Source organism: Pararge aegeria, chromosome Z, assembly GCF_905163445.1.
Source record: "Pararge aegeria chromosome Z, ilParAegt1.1, whole genome shotgun sequence".
NCBI classification, from domain to species: Eukaryota; Metazoa; Arthropoda; class Insecta; order Lepidoptera; family Nymphalidae; genus Pararge; species Pararge aegeria.
This window is the reverse complement of record NC_053208.1, coordinates 8,330,508-8,346,540: the sequence shown is the minus strand read 5'-3', so window position 1 is coordinate 8,346,540 and position 16,033 is coordinate 8,330,508. Positions and strand designations below refer to the sequence as shown.

The 16,033-nt window shown below is 34.7% G+C and overlaps 1 protein-coding gene across 1 annotated transcript in view; it reads left to right on the top strand.

Moving 5' to 3' along the window:
• The first annotated feature begins 5,469 nt into the window (after positions 1–5,469).
• Positions 5,470–16,033, top strand: part of LOC120636316 (ecotropic viral integration site 5 ortholog) — a 74,444-nt gene continuing 63,880 nt past the window's right edge. The window contains exon 1 of the mRNA XM_039907744.1: positions 5,470–5,566. The gene's annotated coding sequence lies outside the window, so the exon portion shown is untranslated. The remainder of the gene's footprint in view (positions 5,567–16,033) is intronic.

Genomic DNA, 16,033 nt, shown 5'->3' with positions numbered 1-16,033 from the left:
AGCTCAAAAATGAATACCAAACGCACAGCTCTATCAATCAATCACCTATCTCGACTGAAAAGCAATAAAATCCAAAAAAGCCATAAAGCTAACACAGTCACTGATTTCAATCACAACGCTTTCGTTATATGTAGCTCTCATTTTAACGCCTATCACGACAGCACTTTTAAACCAATTTTGGATATATATATTTTTTTATTTTAGTATATTTCTTGTGGTGCACCATTTACTGCTATTACTAAGCCTACAAAATTACTAACCTCATCCTGCACCTTGCCGCCTTAACCAGTTTTTGACGGGCCAGAGACTAGATGGGAGGTGCGAGCACAGTTATTGCAGACCGGGGAGGTAAAGAGTGAATGGGATGGGTGAAAATTGAAAACTGGGAGATGGTTTCATACAGGCGAGGCGAAGAGTGAATCGAATGAGCGAGAATTGAAATCTCGCAGGTGGTTTCATCGGTAAAGCGAGGAGTGGATGGGATGCGAAAACTGAGATCTCACAGAATGTTTGATAAAAGTGATGATGATGAATTTTTCGTTTAAGAGTCGCTATTTCAACACCTTGGGAAAAAAAATAAACTAATAAGTCGCGGCTTCCGATTGTTTCTTTAGCTTCAAAACAAGTAATTTAAGCTTAGCTCTCTCAATTACCAGCTGAGTGGCTCTAAGCTCTCTAGAGAGGCTTAGTAGTTATTTATCACTTATTATCAGTAACGCCTGATAATAATCTACAACTTGCAGTGAAAATTGAGTTCGTTTACTAAGCCCGCCAACCCTCATGAAAGCGGCATGGAGAGGTTAAATTGTTTCCTCTAAGAGAGAATATTATGACCTAAAACGACACTGACTAAAAATTTCCAACCTTGCAGGGATTTCAAATATAAGTTAGTCAAGTATCTATGGGTAGGTACGGTTCCGTTGAGTGAATCCCAAGCGGAAAACTATCAATAAAAATGCAAAGCGTTTCTCCAAACCAACTCCCGCTGCAACTGTGCACGAAACAATACAAATACATCTCTGCCTTTACAACTCGGAATAAAAGTCGTTCATAAGTCGTAACTATACAACGATATTTCATATCTCGCAGTAAGCGCAATTTGCCCAACCGAATTGAAGCAGCTTGGATCTTCTATCCTATACAACTCTTTCACGCAAAATGTTGTCAGGGAAGTTAGCCCAGTAGGTCTAGCATAGGCAGGAGACAATAATTATATCTCCCGATTATGTCCCCTGACAAGGGGTATAATTAACGTGTCCACATGCTAAAGCACGGTAACATGGAAAAACAGCGTCGTAACTGATGCCTGCCTTGTATAGCTTCCTGCAGGGACACGTTCAGCCCATTTTTATGAGGGGGAACACCTATTCAATAACTCTTAGCCAAGGAGAGGCGAAGAGGTTGTGACGCACTTCTTCCAACGAATACCCCACGTGGTTCCAACTGGACGCGTGGCGTCTAGCTAACAAAAACTTTTCCAACAAACAAACACGTGGCGCCCACGTTAGTTCACAAACACGGCCTGCGGGCCTTAATAACTACTCGAACTTCATTAGGGCACAAGTTGCAGGTAGCTAATATTTTTTCGTGTTTTATATAGGATCATAAAACGGTTTTCAGTAAATGTCATCATCATGAAAATAACAAAAGTATAAGAACAACAAAACAGGAGATTTCAATCTTCTAGAAATTGCCACGGAAAGCTTTATTAAACTTGAAATAGGTACGGGATGTATGCTAATAAACTTGCACTTAATTCAGTTAAGACACGGATTACAAAATGGCCTTAAAAATCCAACCGGGAAACTAAAGGTAAACTAATAGGAAAATGTATTGATGCAGAATAATTAATTGAAGGAAAGCAAAATTTAACTCGAGTTCTTACTCAATTAATTAATGTACTTTCAAAGTTGTTAAGTCTTGTTCTCAGAAAACAATTAGTATATTTACTATACTAGTATATATAATATATTGAAAAGCAGGTAATACAGATCTTGCTTGCTCAGGTAGGTATATAACTAAACTACGTCATTGTGTACTTTGTGGTGGAAATTAAACTAACGAAAGGTTTTTAAAAACATATTTTAATATCAGTAACGAATAAACTGTCCATAGCAACACCAACAACAGGTTACAAACGAAGTTGTTTCAAAACATTGACGAGCACATTGTTTCCAAAAACCGACTCAGTTTTATTTCAACATGACGTTCATTATTATTGAACAACCGTTTCCAAACGTGACCAAAACGCGCACGCTCCACTATACCTAACGTACCCACCCGTACACTGCCTATGAATAGAAATGATGAAACTTTAGAAAACAAAACAGCTTTTTCAACACGTTTTTCCATCGACAAAAAATTTTTGCTTTATATTCCCACTCCATCACCTTGGGACACCAATGTCCGTGAGTCTTTATTTATTATTCCACTACTGTTAGCTCTTGAGTACAATCTCACCTGATTGTAAGTTATGATGCAGTCTAAGATGGTAGCGAGCTAAAGTTATATTAAATACTAGCGGACCCTGCGACTTCGTCTGCGTATAAGTCAATCGAGAAGCTAGAATAGATCTGATGCTTACATCATAATCATCGTGGCTCTATCATAAGCTTTTTCTCATAAGCTATGTTCCTACTATTATTTTACGTGGTATACTGTGTTCGTGTGATTATTTTAGTTGATACATACATACAGACATCCATCCATATGTCCATACTCACAAACTTTCGCATTTATAATATTAAGTATATTCGTCGTTCGTTATCGATCGATCGTTGTCCCATATGCCTTGCTGTTATTTGTGAAGAGTAATGTCCTTTATCTCCGAAAATATTTATCAAATCTTCATTAAAATTAGACACTACATGTTTGATATTATACGCTTTCAAATAAAAAAAGGAATATTTAAATTGGTTCAAATTTAACGGAGCTATGAAGTAAAATTGATAAAATTTATCTACCCGTTTCCCGAAGGTAACTTATTGTTTATCGGGATATAAGGTATCCTATATTGACCCGAAATATCAGCTACCATTATTCCAAATTTTATTTAACGTTTAGTAGTTTTCGCATGATGCCCGGACAGACAGACAGACAGACAGACAGATAGACAAAAATGAAATAAAAATCTATTTTGGACGCAGTATTGATTATAAAGCATCCCCAGGTCAAAATTTTCAAAATATATTAAATGCACAGAAATCTTCCAGTTACAGTTTTATTATAAGTATAGATTGGATAGAAGCAAGTGTTACTTTACGGAATTCCATAATATATTATGAAAATAAGTTTTAATTTACTATACTCCGCGAAAAGTAATAGAATATGTGTGTAATTTATTTTTCGCTCTCTTATTTTTGACAATGAAGTCAGGGTACATTGCCGAAGATCTTTTCGGTGTGGAGTACAAGGATTGAAGAAATAAAAACATTACACCATACTGATTCTCCTACTTTTTGCGGAGTTTGCTTCGAGTATACTCCGCGAAAAATAGGAAAATCTGTGTGGTGTAATTTACATAAGCTTAATTTTCACAAGTCTGTAATGTGTAATATTAAACAACCTTTTCCGTAATCGGTTTCCACACAAAATCGTAGCGGAACGCTAGGATCGCTTAGTGGCACATCTTTGTCGATAGAGTGGTATCACGAACATGACTGAAGGCTCCTACCAGACCAAACCAGAGAAGATTCAGAATTTTGCGTAAAAATTAAGTCTGATGTCACTACTGATGTCACCAGAAATCTGAGGAGGCAATTAAATGCTCTGTAATTTATCGTAAAAAATTGTCACTAATACCTACTCCACGTGAATCGGGGCCGTTCTCTATTAGAAAGGCTTACTTCCGCTTGCCGGATTCAGTTTTTCATATGCTCGGTGCAGTAAGCCGAAATAAAGTATAAGTTTTTTTAATAAAATACAATATGTACACTCACGAAAAAAATTAAACTCAAACCAACGCGCATTTACATTTCCTTGGAACATTTTTCATCCGTCAGAAGCGCAAAACCTTCCCTTTGTAAGGAGAATGCAAGAAGCGACAAAAAAGGCTGAGTGAAATAGACAGTGACTGACTCTTGTCGACAAAGTCGGTAATTAAGGGTGTATGGTGTTGAAGGAATGACGAAACGGGGGTCGATTCCCAATTTGCATTTGAATCGATGTTGCGCCAAGTTGCTGACAAAGGATATGAATAATTTACATGCAGAAAAGACTAGGCGTAGAATGAAGTACCTTTCCATTATATACTACGGGAAATTCATCATCATCCTCAGCCTATAAACGTCCCACAGCTGGGCATAGGCCTCGTCTCTTAGGAGATTGATTAGTCTATAGAACTTCTATCCGCCACACTGCTCCAGTGCGAGGAGGCGGACTTTATCCATTCTTTTATCAGGACGATAGGCTTCACGTGCTCTCCGAGGCACGGGGGGCATTTTTCTAACTACAGATCTAGTGAAAATGTCCTAAAATATAGTTATTTTTTTCAACTCTCAGAGCAATAATGAACGGGGTAAAATTTCTCGTATTCCATGTTCCCGTGCTTTAGCAGGTGGACACGTTAATTATATCCTGTCAAGGGATATAATCGGGGGATATAGTTTTTATCTCCTACCTATGCAAGCATTGATGATATTAGAGTCGGAAGGTTGTATGAGAACTCCATGTTTTTCAAAGCTATACTAAGTTTGAAGGTTGATGTTATCCGCTAAGAAGGGGTTTCACTAAAATCCAATTCTTAAGGGGTGAAGTGGGTGGCGGAAGTTTTTTTATTATACTAAATAAGGGGTTAACATTGTATGATAGGTAAATACAATTTGTATGGGATAATTTTACCTAACAAGGCAGTAATATTGTACCCGGCCGAAATTAAACAAAAGTTAAACAGCACCATCTATTGCGAAGTGCAGCAAAACTTTAGTAACATAAATTACACAATATTAACAAACTCCATTTGAAACCATGCAGATTCGTACAAAGGTGAGTTTTTAAATAATTTTATTCCGACAGTATTTCGACCTATTTGATCGTGGTTAAAATAATACATACTGGACCATATTATTACCATGTATTGTAAGGTTTTAGTACCTGCTGCCCTCTGTTGGAAACACCATAACCTACTTCGTATGTATTTCAAAACTGCTGCCATCTTGTGCAAACTAAATAATTTACTTAGTGTTCTGTTATACATAGAGTATTTAAATATTTTTCGGGCACATATGCTTGATTTAATTTGTCAGTAGATGTCACTACTTAAAAGAATTATTTTTTAGGACCTCTATTCCATAATTCAGCTAAAAATTAATAAATAAATTCTGTGATTGTTAATATTTCTATCGTTACATTAATTTCATTATACTTCAAGTCATGAATAGATATTATATTTTTAACCTGTCTTCTAACTGTTTCTTCCTCTGTGGCCTTCATTCTATGATTATATATCTACTCTTTGGTGTGTTCAGAATTCTGCCAGCTGGGCGGTTCCAATTTTTAATTTTATTAATATTATATGTAAAGTAATTTTTCTCGAGTCATTATCATTGTGTGCTTAAAACAACAGAATGTAAGTTTTATTTTGATTATAATAAATGCTTATTTTTTCACGCCATCGACATTGTTTCTGGTTACACGAACTTAGTTGCGAAAGTAACAGTACCTTGTTAGAAATATATTCCGACGCTTTTGTTGAAATAAATTTCTACTTGTAGCCAGGGATTTAACCAATTAAATACTGCAACACGTTAGATTTACTATAGAATTGCAAATCCAATTAATATTGCATCTTTTTAAATATCTACAAATATAAACAATCTGATATATCGCGATCATACAGAATAAGTAAAAAAGTTATAAGAGTACTTGCTACTTACATAAATTATTTTTTTCTGATTCATTAATGTTTACATTTACTTTATTACAAAAACAAGCGTTTTACATTACATTTAAGTACTCCTTTTTATTTATTATTTAAATGTTGGAGTCTTACTTCTATTCTAGATCAAATATCTACATAATATCTTCAGAAGAAATAATCAGAAGTAATCTTAAGATCAAATACCTACATGTGAACCTTTATTAGTTGATATTAGTAGAGAAAAACTTTATTTAGCTGACACTTAATAAAGTTTCTAAACTTAAATTTTCTATAACAAAATATTACTAAAGTACTTTTTCATATTTTTATTTTATAATAGTTGTGTTCAATTCATAAAATCAATACAAAGTTATAGCCTTCCTGAGTAAACAGTTCACACAGTAAATATTATCTAATAAAGTGAGCACGTCTTGTGAGTTTAATTAGTTTAAATTTACAATACTTTAGCTTTACTCTACTCCACGGAGCAGAATTAGTAACCTGAGTAAACCATAGTACACCATGGTTTAACCTTGCTAATGATGCGTTGTAGCTTGATATTTATATTTACCAACCACTTTCTTTAATAAACGGGGCATCTTAAAAAACATTTTAATGAAATTGAACTGGTAAACAAAAACATTTTAATATAATTGAACTGGTAGCTTCTAACATAGCAAAAATTCAGCTTTAATCTACAAGCATAGATTAGGTATAAAGATTATCCCTAATAAAATTCACATACAAGTAGTCTGTATTTTAACTTTGACGCACATTGTTATACTCTTGGATTTTGCATTAATTTTTCAGAGCTGAACACACATTAGATCCATATGTTAAAAATATTGTTTTAATTTAGCAAGTACTTAAAGGCAGGTCTATTTGTTTGTCTATTTGTTTCAAGATACTTTGTTAACAACCCACTGTTGGGCACTGTTAGCAATTAGAGCCTGAGTGTCAGCTCATTATGATCTGCGAGGCTCCGATCTTTGGTTTGCCACCAACAATTTCCTAACTTCTAACAATTTTCTAAACATGCTAGGCGCTAGACCAATGAAGCAGTACTATAGACATTTCTATGCATATATTCTTCATTATTTTTTACTATGAAATTTAAAGTTTTTATTTTTAATAACTATACAAACCTAGAATTTTGAATAATATGTTTCTTATAAATCATCAACATTAGTTTAAAAAAATTTTATTCAAATCTTTTATAACTATGTCTAAAAAACCTAAAAATTAGTAAAAAAGGTTTATTGTCAAGCTTATACCTACGAAAATAATTAAGGGGTTAAATCTAATGACAAGGTTGCTTGGAAGCATCCGGCTCCGCTTTCAGCTCTCACAAGATATAAAAATGAATGTTAAAATGCAAAATGTAAATTGTTGATGTTGGAAAAGAGCAACTGCTGAGTTTCTTGCCGGCTTCTTCTCGGTAGAATCTGCCTTCCGAACCGGTGGTAGAATCACTACAAACAGACAGACTTGACGTTTCAAAAGTGCTTATATTAGGCCTACTTGAAATAAATGAATTTTGAATTTTGAATTTTTGAATTTTTAAAGGGGTAAAACAGGTGTTGGAAGTTTGTATGAAAGTCCTATGTTTCAGAAGTTAGACATCAAAATTCGCATTTAGGATAATAATAAGTATAAATAAATGGGCTAATAGGACAGGGATGCACGTTACGTACCTAACAGACTAGAAGTTTGAAATGCGGAAAACTTTTTGAAACTTCGCTTATAGTAATAATCCTCAATATATTAGTATAATTCAAAATGCCAATGTGTGTCTTTCTGTCTGCTTGTAGCCATGTACGTTTGGGTGACTTCATCCACGATAAAATTTGATTTGCCCAGAAATTAAAAGAAATCGCGAGACCACGTAGCCTGAAATTGAACCTGAAAATCAATTCCTGAGATTTCGTGATGAATCAGTCAGTCATTCATTATTTTATTCCTTTCGCTTTTACGTACAACTTGTAGCAGAATTACGAAATACTTCTAAGTGTTTACCTATGACAACCCTATTGAAGATAAAAGAACGACCGTCCATAGTACCTACGCTGCGTAACACGTCCCTGATAAAGTGACAGGAGTCACTTGATTTTACTTTTGCATGTGATGTTAGGGCTGTATCTGATTTCATTTAGTAAAAACTATGGCAATACTTCACTCAAAAACTATTAGCGTTTCGTTTTCGCAGATAAGTCTCAGTGACAGAAAATAATGTAAACCTTAAAGCCTATGAACTATTATTTCGGTTTTCATTTACACGTATAAAGATCAGAACTGTTTCATACTAGCACCATAGTATGGTTGTTTTTGTGTCTCTTCCTATTTCTAAATAGAAAATGGGCATTTATTTCAAATAAAAGATGGCTGCAACATGGTTACCGGAAATCAATTTAATTGTAGGATAAATCTTAATATATATAAATCTCCTGTCACGATGTTTGTCCGCGATGGACTCCTAAACTACTTAACCGATTTTAAATTAAATTGGCACACCGTGAGCAGTCTGCTCCAACTTAAGAGATAGGATAGCTTAGATCTTTAATTATAATCGCAATTTTATTTTATTGCAAATTATTTGTCTATAATTAATTGACAGTCACATGTTGTATATATATATACTATATATATATGCACCCTAAAGTGGTCCAAAATCAATAACATTTAAACTTTATTTAATAGCATACTGAAAAATCGATTTAATGAGTATGTTTTGTTAGTGATCTAAATAGCTGCCTACATTAAAACCTAGTATTAATGAAATCGTGTTGACCTTTAGAACTCAATATCTAACTGGCATGCAACACAACTCAATTACTTTAAAAATATAGTCTCTATTACCTACATCACTTAATTTAAAAACTAGTGTGATCTAAATATTTTTAATCTGCAGATAGAAGACTGTAAGACTTTTCACTTTGTTTTGTTAATTGTTTTTTTTCCAAGTTTAGGGGGTCACCTTAAAGTAACGAACTCAATTTCGAAAAGATGATGCCTAAATTTAAATACTACGATACGACGAGAGAGTAAATACTCCTATAAAATTTTTAAATCGATGGTAAATACAGTATTATAAGTTAAAAATAATTAATAACAACTGTATTAATTTTACTAGATTATTCATTAAAATGGAGCTGTGATATATACTAGTGGGACTTCGGTTTTACTTTCAGTAAACCCCAAGTCTGGGCAGGTTTCGAATCCCAGCTCGCACTTTTACATTTCAAGTTAGGTAGGTGCGTGAGGAAAACACCGAGAGGACACCTAAGAGTTCTCCATTAAGTTCTAAAAGGCGGTTTCTAAAAGTCCACCACTCGTGGATATGATGATGATGGTTCATTCAAATTAATTTTGCTAGTCAAGGACTCTATTTCGCGTCTAGTCATCAATAAAAATCCTTATAATGCATTTAGATAAAAATCTCAGAAATCTAAAAAACAGATTACACAGTTCCTACAGGAGAAAGGTCGTTTATTGTAACCTAATCTAATATCTTCAGAGGGCAAACTTAAGGGGAAGAGCAGGTAAAAGCACTACTCAATTCAATCCGTCAAATGATTGATTATTATTAATTGCGTGGGTTAACAAACAATTATCTTTCCTTGATAAATATATTTCCTGTCTATCTAAAACGGCCCTGGAGATGTGGATGAATGTTTTTATTTAGAGAAGATTTCTTTTTTAGTTTAGTTTTATATCTGTTTTTCAATCGTATTTTATTAAAAAAGCACGATTTTGAGCTAAAATAAACCATAACATAGCATTAGATATATCAAAAATGACTCAAAACGCCGAGAAATATTCTACATTCATAAATAAACAGTCGTAGCCGTAACGTGCAAAGCTAGGTTTGTTGACCACCGCAGACATTAGGATAGCCAGTGCTTTTTCGCATTCTATAAATGACACGCCTCTATGTCCAAATTATAAATCGAAACGTTAAAATTACGTTGGTATTAGTACGAAAGGTTGCGTGATCGCTACCAAAGAATAACAGAGCCAGGCGTGCGGAAATACGTACCTATCAGAGAAAAAGCTATGCCACACGAAAAATTAATTGGTCGGAACGAGATGGAAATAGTATTCGCATCCGAGTGTGAGAGGGATGGATTGCGGTTTTAGGTCGATGTACTCGCCGTGTTATGACTACGATCTCTATTAACTGTTCGAGATGTGGCGGTAACTGTGATAATTAAGGCAGCGCTAGAATGAAATCTGTTATAGATTCTTACTGCTCAGGTGAAGTGATTACCTATACAAAAATGCGTATAAATTTATTATTAGAAATAAATAAAAATATAAATACATACATAGAAAATAAACCATTTTTAAAAACATTCTGAATAAAATGGTTTGTTTTTTTTATAGCGCGTAGATGAGCGTATCGCTCAATGTAACTGCTATACCGCTAACAGGTTAGCCCGCTAGCATCATCGCTTATCGCCAGGTGTGATTGCAGTGTCGGGCTAACTTATAGTCGTAAAAAATATACCCTTTTAACTCACATAACATCGCATCAGAAACTGTAGTAAGGATAGTTACGATAATATTAATTGCATTGACTTTACTGTCTTTTTAACCACTCAACGTTGAATCATATTTTATCTAACTTCTGGTCAAAAAGTGGGCGTATCGAGTAATCATTTCTAATAACATTAATACGTAACAGCAACTAAGTTAATGCAGTAATATATTAAATCGGTTTGTTAAGCTCAAATGTCACAGTTTCTGTTTGTCCTGTGAGGGCTTAGTGGGTACTATTTGATTTCATCAATAGCCTATAACAGTCCACTGCTGAACTAAAGGCTTCTCCCAACGGGAAACCACGCTGGGCAGACAAGTTAGCGATCGCAGTAGATGGCGGGCATAGAATAAGTGTTGGCAATTGTATTTCGGTGTACCGTCACCGATTTTTCATCATTTACAGTGAACTAAAAAACAAATTTCATCGCAATGAAAAAAATATATGCATGCATTTAAAAATACACGTATCTCTACATAAGCATAAGGGACAATCTGCAGAGTTACCTATTCAAAAATATGGTATATTAATTATTATATAAGTTTCATTGTCCAACAAATTTTCCTGTAAATTTTTGGACTGATACAGGCTGTATGTATGAATAAAGTTTTAATTTCCTAAAAGTTGGAAGCCTGTAAAAATGTGTGGGTATAAAAGTATTTGTAAAGAAGCCTTGCCTAATATTTTGTCTGTGTAGAATTTATCTTTTCCCATAACCTTGGTTAAATATTTTCTCATGGTAGAATGATACATGTGTCGTTTTTCATTTATATGAGACTAGTTTCTGCCCGCGACTTCGACTGCGTGGGCCTCAGATTTGTTTCTAAAGCTTCTTTCATTAACAATTTTTAATCCTACCACGGGAACTATTCGAGGGATCTGTATAGCAGGTACATCTCCTTTTCCATAGCATAGGTGACTTGCATACCAAATTTCAAAGCTGTTTGCCGCAGCTTAGTTCGCAAACATTTTTCAATATTCCCTCGGGAATCGGCGTAAAAGGTAGCGTATGTTCTTTTCCATGTCAAAGGCTTCTTGCATTCCACATTTCATCTAAATCTGTTAAGCCGTTATTGCGTGATTGAGTAACAAACATCCACACTTTCAAATTTACAATATTAGTAGGATTAGATTTGAAAATCATCATCATCATATAAACCCACCCATACACAGTGGCTTGCACTCGGTTTCTTACCAGGGTATGCATAAAGCAGGAAAATTGCATAATATGGAAAAAAAGGGCTATATTTAAATTTTAGGGTATGCAGTGCTTTTGTGCATGTATGAAGTGCACGCCACTGCCCATACACATATAATGGGTTGATAATGATGATGGCCCACTACGGGGCACGGTACTCTTCCACAGTGAGAAGGGGTTAAAGCCTCAATGCTGGCCCAGTGCGGATAGGTAGTGACATGAGAATAGGGAGATATAATTATCCCTTGTTAAAACATGACATGCGCAAAATTTCAGACTTAATTAATTTAATAGTATGTACCTCGATCAGTAGTTGTGTAAGATTTAGGTCTTTGAAGAAGTCTATAATGCAATATTTTACGTATGCAACAAAATTTTACTTGTTGCACTTGCGATATCATTAATTGTAATAAATAATGTTTTAACTTCCTTATCGCTCAGAGAATGTTTTATGTACCTAGTGCATGTTTTTAACTATTATGTAGAAATACTAATATATGAATGTTACAAAAAGGAAGTTTTCGTTTATTTGACTCATATTGCGGGAGTCTTATTCTTGGCCTAATGCTGAAAAATAAACGTAATTCGCTATTGCGTGGTTGCGGCCATGTTGGATTTGGAATTTGGTATACATAGAATAGTATTCTACAAGTGAAGCACCTTCATTTGATATCTTAGTCTATACAATATTATTAACTCTTAAGGTTGTGAAAAAAATATGAAATCCGCACCAAACAGACATAGGCACAGAGAAACGCGCGCACACACACACACACACACACGCACGCACACATACACACACACACACGCATAGAGACACTGCAAATTTCCCTGACGCAAAAACACCCCGTCGTTTTGGCGCCAGGGGTTAAAATTGCTTTATTATCAAGACCACAGATCCAGACAATCTTATGAAAATAAACCTTGCCCTTTTCAGCATGTTATATGGTCGCATAGTTTAGGAGATAGTGAAAAGTTAATTACTACGAGACTTACGGGAGGCTGCTATGAATAGGGTATCCGCATGTTAGTTTATAAGTTACGACTTTTAGTCAACGCGGGGAACATATAATCTGTAGAACATGTAATCTGAGACATGGACAACGAAAATATCAGTATTTGACGGCCGACTGGCGCAGTGGGCAGCGACACTGCTTTCTGAGTCCAAGGCCGTGTCTTCGATTCCCACAACTGGGAAATGTTTGTGTGATGAACATGAGTGTTTTACAGTGTCTGGGTGTTCATCTGTATATTATAAGTATTTATGTGTTAAAATATTCATCAGTCTTAGTACCCATAACACAAGCTACGCTAACTTTAGGGCTAGATAGCGATGTGTGTATTGTCGTATATTTATTTATTTATTATAGGTACCTCTAATACGAACGATAATCTATATACTAAAAATCCGGAACTAAATCTCATATTTATGATTAGACTAGGTTTTTTTTTTTAAAGAGGAACCGACCTTTTTTATACAACTATAAAGCAAGAAATAAATATTTTCTACAACATTTTTTTAAGTCGGTGCCAAGTAAAATGTATAAAGTTACTATGTATGGATCATATACTTCGTATATCTATATTATATAAAAATATATAGAAGCAAGGAAAGTACCAGTAGTTTCAACATTTTACGTGGCGCAGACATAAAATTTTGAAGAAAATATTTATTTCTTGCCTTTTAGTTGTACAACAAGGTCGGTTCTTCTTTATCTAAAATAATTTTGTCATGCTTTTTAATGGGTAGGTTTGCAATCATATCTAGGTAATAATAGCCGAATGTCAACTGCTCATAGTTTCTACAAAATATTGCTCTTCCCGAAGCCGAGGCGTTATTAAGCTCGTTTATTGTGACGAGTATAAATTACCAATAATCGAAACGCAACCAGTGTAATACTTACTAGTATTATTGTGTAATTCTGGTTGTCTTAAAAATACACAACACGCTATAGGTGTCTGTATAATATTTAAAGAGTTCCTCAATTTCTCCAGGATAACTTCAACAGATCTTGACCTTATGAAAATGGTACAACATGGGAAGTATACCGTCTCAAGCAAAAAAATAATTATTCAAATCGGTTTATAAATGACAGAGTTCTGAGCTAACAAAAATAAAAAAAGGAATCAATCGGACTAATGGTACAACAGGGCGGGAAAGACGCTAAATACTGACAATTTGTTGACTAAAAATATCTCTCTAACATAGCAATCATGAAAATCGCAATCGTGGTAACAAAATTCTAACCAAGCACTGGGCAGTTTTATTGAAATGCAAAAATGACAAAGTCGCATTCACTTTTCCCGGACGATGCTGTTGCAGTCACATTGCAAGTTTTGCATCACAAACGTTTTACTTCATTGTGAAACTGTGCGCTGAAATATGTGAACTGACTTTAAACTTTGTAACTTAAACAAAGTAAAACACTTTTAACCTATTTTCTGAGCAGGAAATTAATGCGTTATTTTAAAAAGTGTCCCATATACCCACCTATAAGTTATTTTGTAAATTATGTAAGAAGTGTTTATTTGGGTCGTAAGATGTTTCAAAATGATGTCAAAAACGATTTATTCATAAAGGCCTACCACAGACAACTTTAAGCATTCATACGTTTTTTTGTATAGTATTAAGAGGTGATGCTCTCGACTATTAACCGCATTCGTTGGTTTAACTAAAACTACTAGATACGTTCATAGTGGCTCAAATTAAAATAGGAACCGTTATATATTTACCTTATTATTGTTTGGTACAAAATATGATTAGAGATACCTTTGTTATGATTGAAAACATCTGTGTGAATACATAAGCAAATATTCCAAATATAAAATCTGTTTATCTGATTTCACCTGCACAAAAAAGCACCTGCATTTAAAAAGCTATTGACATCTTATGGTGACGATATTAACTTATTGCTAAATACTTTGCGGATGTACACGATTGGTGATATAGAGTGAATATTAAGTTGAATGTGCATTATATTGGATATCGGTGCAGCAGATCAGCAGATAAGTCTATATTTCGTATGCCACGATGAACTTCCGATGCTCGTTAGCAATCGCGCCCAAACAAATAAATACTTAATGCACTTTCGCTATGTTAGAATCAGCGAACGAATAGGGTAAATTAATTACCGTTGTTATTGCTGATGACCCCAATCTCGATTAGTGACAAGTGACAGTGGGCATCGTTCCAATATAAATCTCAGGTTTGTTTAAACAACGAGATGTTTTTTTTATAATCCTACTATCATACTAATGTTATAAATGTGAAAGTGTAGGAAAACGGATTTGGATGAAATTTGGCATGCATGTAGCCTTTGACATGGAAAAAAACATAGCCTACCTTTTACTTAGTTCACGAGGGAAAATTTAAAATTGTTTACGAGCTAAGCCGCGGGCAGACAGAAATGAAATTTGGTATGCACGTCACCTATGCAAATATGATATACAAAATGACATATATTTTCGATACCGATCTCTCAAATTCCCGTGCTAAGATTAATAATTGTTAACGAGCGCGTGGGAATGAAATACCTTAATCCACGCAAACGAAGTCGCGGGTATCAGCTACTTAAATAAATAAAAATACTACGACAATACACACATTGCCATAGTAAGCATAACTTGTGATATGGGTACTAAGATAGCTGATGAATATTTTATGAATAACATGCATAAATACTTATGCCAAACAGATAAACACCCAGTAACTGATAAACACTCGTGTTCATCACACAAACATTTTTCAGTTGTGGAAATCGAACCCACGGCCTTGGACACAGAAAGCAGGGTCGCTGCCCACTGCGCCATTCGGCTGTCAATTGTCGACTGCCTTAAGTTTCTTTATCGTTATGCATTTTCGTTTCATTGACTTTCAAATCACAACTACCCTAAAGAAGTTTCAGTAAAAAATAACTATCCCTCTGCTCTGCTTTGTCATAGTATTGAAGCAATAAACATAGAAAGATGTTAGTACATGTTGAGTAAACTATTATATAGAAATTTATTGTTTTGTCCACAAGGCAAACTACCGTGTGTCCCGTCTAGTCCGTGATGAAAACTCGTTTGTGAGTCACTCTACCCACGAGGTGTGTCCTCGACTTAAACGCACAAAAACGCCACATTGCATTTTATATTGTGTCCGGTATGAGACTGACCAATTTGAAACTGTTTGTTATCATTCGTTTTCCTTCCTAAAAAGTAAATAGTTATAATTTATTTGTTAGAACATGCTAAACTCAGGATCATCAGTGAGATTTAAAAAATAAATTGCATTTAATGTCCCAATTCTCGATAGAGTGAATAAGGTATTTAACTGTTCCTACGGGATTCAAAAACAAACGCGGACGAAGTCGCGGGCAACAGCTAGTAATCAATAAAAGACTGATCACGCTTTTGGCTTTATAACAAACACCGTCATTCCAAGCTGAAGTGTTATTAT